The sequence below is a fragment of the Otolemur garnettii genome, unplaced genomic scaffold (genome assembly GCF_000181295.1).
Source record: "Otolemur garnettii isolate 467f Iridium unplaced genomic scaffold, OtoGar3 scaffold00199, whole genome shotgun sequence".
Lineage (NCBI taxonomy): Eukaryota > Metazoa > Chordata > Mammalia > Primates > Galagidae > Otolemur > Otolemur garnettii.
This window is the reverse complement of record NW_003852594.1, coordinates 2623403-2631648: the sequence shown is the minus strand read 5'-3', so window position 1 is coordinate 2631648 and position 8246 is coordinate 2623403.

Here is an 8246-nt window from a genome sequence, read left to right as displayed (position 1 = left end):
CATTGTTATTTGGCGGGCCTGGGCTGGGGATTTGAACCCGCCACCTTAAGTGTACATGGCTGGCGCCTTAGCCGCTTGAGCCACAGGCTCCGAGCCTAAATGGGAGATTTTCCATGGATTTGCAGGGATGATAAAAATCTAGGATCAGAAGTTACAAATTCAGCAACCTATATAAAAGGAAGAATGAACTTAAGGAAAAGATAGCATATGATCATTGAATGCATGTGTTTAATAGCCATATATTTTTCAGAATGCACCTATTCACAGTTTAATGTGAAATCCAATATAAAATTCCACTTCCACCTGAGAGCTTTGAGTGTTTAGAACACTACAATGGCTAACATATGCTCAGAATTATTTAGACACTCATCTTTTGGGACATATGTATCTCTTTGGAAAAGAAATGTAGTATAGAATATAGAGTACTAAGAATAATTAATAGATGTAACTACAGAGGCAAAAACCAAACACAATATAGCACCTAGTACTATTAAACATAAGTATTAAAAAAAAAAAGTTTGTTTTTTAAGCAAACATGCAGACCTCAATCCATTTAATTCCAAGTATAATCTATACCCAGAAATAATGTTTGCATTATCACACAGGAATATTTCGTAAGAAAATGTTTCTGCTTTATCAGTTTACATACAGTAAATACAGGCCTGGATGGAAAGAAAAAGACACATTCTTTAGATTGTGTCTTTGTAGGTGAAAATTATTCTCAAGTTTCTAAAGGTTGGCAAAGGAAGAATGGCCAAGAACCCACGCTCCACGGAGAAATAGGCTATACCACTATAAGGTAATATTTAGATCCAGTTTCTTGACTGCAGGAAGCCCAAAGAGATGCTTTGAGCAAAAACAGAGCCAGACCTATAAGAAATGACTTATCTTTCACTGAGAAAAGAGTAACAATATGAATAATAACACAGAGATGAGCATGACAATGGTAATCAAGTTAGGATACTGGGGTAAATTTAGCAAAAGGTCTGTTGGGGAAGATGGACCCAATGTACATTTCTGAATAAGGAAACTCAAACAATCAGTGAACCAAATATCCTGACAGATCTATTGTCAGACTGTTAGACTATTTTATTCTCTTTGAGGAGAAAGAGAGGAAAAATCCTAAAATGCCCTTTTTTCTCCTTTTTTTTATTTTAAATTAACACCATGTTGTCTCCATAGTCAGCATTCAAACAAATAGAACTTGTTAGCTCATTAAGTATTCAGCTTCCTGAGTGGATTCCTGACCAAAAGACACCCAAACGCATTCATATGATTAATGTGAAGGAAAAGGCACTGGTTAGTCAAGTTATCTAGTCTTTGAAATTTTGAAAATTGGTTTAAAAATATGCACAAAAATGCATCCATCCTTTATTTTCAAAATAGATTCATTGAAAATAAATGTGAATTATTTTGGAAAATGAGGGAAAAAGAAACATTTATGATAACAGTGTAATAAAAATGTCTACTAATTTAAGGACAAAAGGCTATATACACTTTGAGGTAAGGTAAAGAAATCATAATTTACTTTAATAAAAGTAAAAGAAGTGATGAGTTAAGGCAAAGGTGTGAAATCAAGGAAGTGGATCTTTTTTAAGAAGGATTACTCTAGTTATATAAAGGAGGAAAAATCAAAGCCAATTAAGGTATCATATCTTAGAGGCATCTGTTGAAACACTTGCTTAACGGCATAGTTATTTGCTATCGCCTCTACTACATCATATAGTGTAGAAGAGCAGAAAATGTTAGGAGAATTTTTTTTTTTTTTTTTTTAGGAGAAATTTTTAAATCCATTGACCACACATTGCTTTTCTTCCATTATCGGCGGTTGTCAACCTGTGAGTCCTGACCTTTGGGGGTTGAACAACTCTTTCACGGGAGTTGCCTAATACCAGTTATGTACATTACGATTCAGAAGAATAGCAAAAATTACAGATAAGAAGTAGCAACAAAAATATTTTTATTGTTGGGGGCACCACAACATGAGTAACTGTATTAAAGTGTCCCGGCATTAGGAAGGTTGAGAACCACTTGCATTAGATAAACCTCTCACTATGTTATCACAGAAGGAAAATGTCAGGGCCCAGGACTGGCCAGGTCTTGGGCCCAGGTTAGGTAGGTTCTGGATGTGGACCACTAAGCTACCTTGCTTAGGAACAGTTTCTCGTTGGTGCTTGAGGGCTATCTACTTTAGCTGGAAAGAGAGACAAAGTATCTTAGAGAGAGTGAAGGTCTTCTTAGAACAGATAGCTCTTAGTCTTTAGCAGAGCATGGTAAGCTTCAGCAGAGACGCTGTGCTGGCGTTCTGCAGGCAGGAGAGGAGACAGAATCAGAGTAAGTGGATCCGTGATAGAATGCACATGCTTTTTGACTGCCTGCTCCTCCAGCCTAATACAAATAAGGCTAAGCTCCTGCGTCTCAACACCACAGGTGTAGAGACTGCCAATTCACCAATGCTCTCATCTCTCGAGCTCTCTCATGCTTGTTAGAACTAAATCTCTCTCTATGCCCTTTTTACCAAGGTGTTCCATTACAGGTATTTCTTATAACTCTCACTCCTCTTAGCCATAGGCTATACGGGCTGCTACAGGAAAAGGTGAGGAAAGGAAGGAAGGAGAGAAGAAAGAGGGAAAAGAGGCTTAGGTTTATGGTTATAACTTAAGTGTGAAATGATAAAAGCTTGGCTAAGATGTGGCAGTAGGACCAGAACCCCAAGGGACTAAGCCAAATTTGCACTCTTCCCATATATTTGCAATAGTCTACACTACATTAAAGCTGTATATGCAATAGTATCTTACATAAATTCCAGTAAGCTTTATGGCCTAAGACAGATCTAATCCAATTCACTTATATTATTGATGATAAAGCTGAATAACTAGATATCCATTATTACAAAAAGTCATAAGGAAAATTCAGACAATTAGTGGAGTAATTAAATAATCAGTGCAACTATTTGAATGTACTTGTGCCTCAGTAGACTCATCTGGAAAATGAGGGGACTATAGCACTAACTGCTCACAGATTAGACTAATTTAGCTTAAACAGTATTGATAGTAACTCTAAGTACATAAATCAAGAAAATGGATGTTCATTGTTGTGTTTGCCTTCTTCTTCTTAAAATTATATTTCCTGAACTATCAATTTCCCTGGTCTCAGTATGAATCACATTTTAAATAAAAGTTTTAAGTGGATTAAAATAATGTGTAACTTTGCCAGAAAAAAGTGTCTATTTTTATGAACTAGAACAAATATTTGTGCTAAATCAACATTGAGTATGGCAGTAAAGATAGAGCAGTTAAAGAAAAAATGTTTATATTTATTTGTTTTTTTCTGAAAATATTGGAATATCGTTCTAGGTTCTTAAATTATTAGTAATGCTGCTAGTGAATATGTGATTTTTTTCACATATTTTTCCACTACAAAGTTTCTAAAAATCTACTGATTTCTTCTTTTTAAGAATAATACAATGTTGAATATAGAAATATCTTGAAAATATCTTCCATTTTACAAAGGAAGCAAGTAAGGTACAGGATGTCACATAACTTGTTTGATGATAATAATTAAATCTGTTGTTCTTTAGTAAAGTGTGTCTTCCCTTTGCCTGCTGAGGATTTATAGCTAATCCTCTTCACTCTGACAGAATGGTGGCCTGCCCTTGTTATTATGCCTATAAAACAATTCTCCACTAATGTCTTTTCTTTGGATTATTTATGACAACACAGGGGTCTGAATTTTAATTACATTCTTTCTGTCAGGTGATTTCCTTCCCAGTCAATGACTGAAATTCAATTAGTTCAATCAATATAGATCTCATTCTAAATGGATCACCCCTAAAACCTAAGCAATTTTTTAAAAATACTGACTTCAAATTTTTCCATTTCATTTCCTGACATATGACTAAACTTTGCCTCCTTCTACCCTAGCATTTTGTAAGCATTAAAATGGATAATTTTAATACATTAAAGTAATCTAGCAATTAAACATGTTATCCCAAGCTAAGTAATCACTCTTCTCTATAAGTCAAACTGTTCATTGAGATATACTGACATTTATACAGAGCACTGTCCCTCTCTGTGCACATTCACCTCCCTTACTAACTGTATTATTTGTACTTATCCCTCCCTTACTGACAATTCTAGATTTTTGATATGCAACGTGTGACCTGGTACTTAATAGGCACTCAATATACATTTCTGAATAAGAGAACTCAAGCAATCAGTAAGAGAGAAACCCCAAATGCCATTTTTTTAAAAGTAATTAGGGTACACTTCCTACAAACTCTGCATTCAAACAAATACTTGTTGGCTCACTAATTAAGTATACAGAAGCCTGAGTACACTCCCAACCAAAAGACACCTAGACATGTCCACATCACTAATGTGAAGGAAAAGGTGCTAGTTAGTCAAGTAATTCAATCTTTGAAAATTGATCTAACCAATTTTAAATATGGTTAGATCAAATGCACAAAAATACATCCATTCTTCATTTTCCAAATTAAATTCCTTTGAAAATAAATACAAAATATATTTTGGAAAATTAAGGGAAAAGGGAACATTTATGATAAGTTTAATAAAAATGTCTGCTAATTTAAGTAGAAAAGAATATTATATGTTCCTTTAATATTTTGTAAAATATGTTTTTCAGTAAATTGAAATAATGAGTACCTGCTTAGAATAACCTATTTAATAAAGCAAGCAATAAATATAAATGGACATTATAGTCACTGCTTTTAGTTAGCAGTCTTAAAGAATCTTATTGAAGTTAATCTTCAATGTGACTAAATTGCAGATACAGCAGTTACAATCAATGTTCACATAGTACAAAATTATACCTAAGTATAAAGTACTCATAGATAAATTTTAATGTTCAAAAAATAGTATTATTAGAGATATTCAAATCTGTAAATATCTATACTCATTTTAAATGATATAAAAACAGTTACATAGTTTTTAGTTAAAACTCAACCAGCACACATAACACTAAAATCCTGAGAATTAAATACTCTACCTAAGGAAAGTATATAATTTCAGAACGCCCCAAATCTTTGTGATGTTATAAGATTATAGGTCAAAAAATTCTATCAGAATTTTATATGTGTGGTTGAAGTTATATATTAGGAAAGCTGCCTGGATCCTTGTAAAAAATTAATGTGGTTGAAGTTATATATTAGGAAAGCTGCCTGGATCCTTAGTAAAAAATTAATGTGTATAATAAAGATTTATGTTTTCCTATGAAGTATATGATTTTTTTTAGCCAAATTTTAACAACTTCATGTGTCCATAGAAATACAAATAGTCTATTCTTTCTCCTTCTGTTATAAACTTACATCCTCCTTCCACCCACAACTAAGACCCTTCTCACTTGCCCTATGTACCTTGCCCTTCACGTGTCCTTAGAAATACAAATAGTTTATTCTCCTTCTGTTATAAACTTACATCCTCTTTCCACCCTTAACTAAGCCCTCTTACTTACCTTATCACAACTAGAATAACAGCCTCCAACCAGTCTATGTACCTTTAAATACGTTTCATTAATAGATACTAAAACATTATTATTAAACAAGCAGATTACTCATATTGAAACCTCAACTTTAGAAAATGTCCATTTGGACAATCTGATGCCTCATTAGAGTGGGAAAGAGAGAAGCAGAAGAGAGATAGGAAATGTAGAGCATTATTGAAAATGGGTGTCTCTTACATAATGTCATAACCCCTAACCCAATGAGATACACATTGTGATAATTTTCCCAATTCTGTTGTGTGAATTTGCTGAGATGTATGGTTAACAGTAAATCTACTTTGATGAAATGTGTGTTTCAATCTGGAAGACTTCAGTTCAACCTTGCTGTAAATCTCATTTCTACCACTTAGTTGTTGCCTTTAGCTGTATTAAACCTGTCTGCTGACAAAATGGATAACTTCCTCGCTTCCTAAAACCATACAATGATTCACATTATTTATCAAAAAAAAAAGTGCCTTTATTAAAACAGTACCAGCTACAATTCCCTGATGCCCCATTCATAGTATCTTCACTGATGGATGAGAAAATGTTCCTTTTACCGATCGCAATCTTTTTTTTTTGAACACTTGTGGGGACTTAGCTTAATAAAAGGGAGAGGAGAAAGGAAAAAAAAGTAATAAATTTTTTTATTACCCCTGGTCACAGAGAATAGAGGCAAAATAAATAATGAAGTGAGCCTCATAAACACTAAATCATTTCCAGGTCAGCACATGTTGTAACTTCCTTTGAAAATACTAAAATATTGATAGTCTAAGTCTTTAATGAAATACTTAACTATTTTTATATTTTACAGTGAGAATCTGTGTTGATTATGTGTGTTTAAATATCAAACAAAATAACACAAACATATGTATAAAGCCACAATTGATAAGAATTCCAAATTTCATCCACTGCATAGTAACATCTTATTCTTCAGACAATATTCCTTTCTCTGTGTTATCCTAGAACCATACATACACTTCTCTTAGTTTTTCTGAGCTTCAATTGTTCTTTTCATTGTTAGATAAAATTGGGTATGTTTGCTATAAAAAAATGTGTTTTAAAGTATATATACATTGTGGAATGGCTAAATGGGGATATATTCACTCCCTCACATTTTTTTAGGTAACAGCACTTTATATTCACTCAGCATTTTTCAAGATTAAATTATAGTCATCATGATATACAATAGATGTCTTGAAGTTACTTCCTCATATAACTGAAATTTTGTACCCTTTGACCAACATCTCTCCACCCCATGCCCAAACACCCCAATCCCTGGTAACTACCATTCTGCTCTCTGCTTCAGTAAAATCAACTTTTTTTAGTTACCATAAAAGGGATGTCCATAAAATTTGTGTGCAATTTAAAACTGTTGTCTACTTTAAATTGCAGAATTGTCCATAAGTAGTAATGTTATGGACACCCTGTATAAGTGGGATCACGTAATAATTGGTTTTCTGTGCCTGGCTTATTTCACTTAACATAGTAGTCCCCATGTTTATCCATTGTTCCAAATGACAGGATTTTATTGTCCTTATGGCTGACTAGTATTCCATTACACAGCTCCTTTTATTATACCTCTTCTACCATGACATTGGAATTTTACCAAACTAAGTTTCTTAAGGATATAGACTGTGTTTTCCACATTTGTACCAATAATTACAAACAGGTTTTCTATAAATCATCCATGGGCAAATGATAAATAAATGAAGTCCATACAATTTTCATTTAATTATGAACTTAAACCAATGTACTTGCTTTTATAATTCTTTGATTTTTTAAATATATTTATGCTAAAAACATATATGATATATGTAGAAAAATAATATAATATACATATTTATATGAAGTATTATGTCAAACATGAAATTGTAAAAATCATATACAAAATACTAGAAAATTTCTCAAAATATTAGGAATTACTTCTGGGTGTTGGAGTGCTGGAATTTATTTTCTCCTTCTCTTCCTGTTAACCTTCAATTTTTCTTTAATGAGTATGTAATACTTTTATAATCAGAGAAAATTCTTCATTAAAACCCCATAATATTCCTAGTATTCTGATCAGTACAGATGTTATAGGCATCTCCTCTTCCATCAACCACTTCTATGAGCAAGACTTGTATCTTAATTTTGTATATAATCACCCATTCCTCATTCCAAATAGATCAAATAATTACCAGTTCATACATCTAAATGATATGGCTAGAATATATTCCTCTACCTAGTAGCAATCTATTTGGGCTAAATAACACCTAACAAATCAACAAAACAAGAATGATATGTTTCAAGAATATGAATGTTCAAGGTGCATGATATTTCAAATAAGGTGAAAAAGTGTCATATTTCAACCAATGTTATCAATGAGTACTTTATAAATGCACAATCCAGAAAAAGAATAAAAAATATAGCTACAATAACGTCATGTATAACATGCATGAAATAATCTAGCAGAATAAAAGGAGACAAAAATAGTTAGGTTGAATAACAGGTCAGCTAATTCCTTGTCAAGTTAAGGACCAGACCTTACTCAGAATATTAAAAGAATACTATCCTACCATCAAAGGAAGACTTGCTTTTAATTATAAATTAAAACTTTTTAACCTATAAAGCAGAGATGACCTTATATATTTTTGCTTTTTCTTAAAAATAAAAGTAAATTATTCCATTTGTTTGTTCTAAGATTTCCACAGTAAACTTCATTCTTAGGAAATAAATTAAGTAAAACTGAGATCAAACTCTGCTTA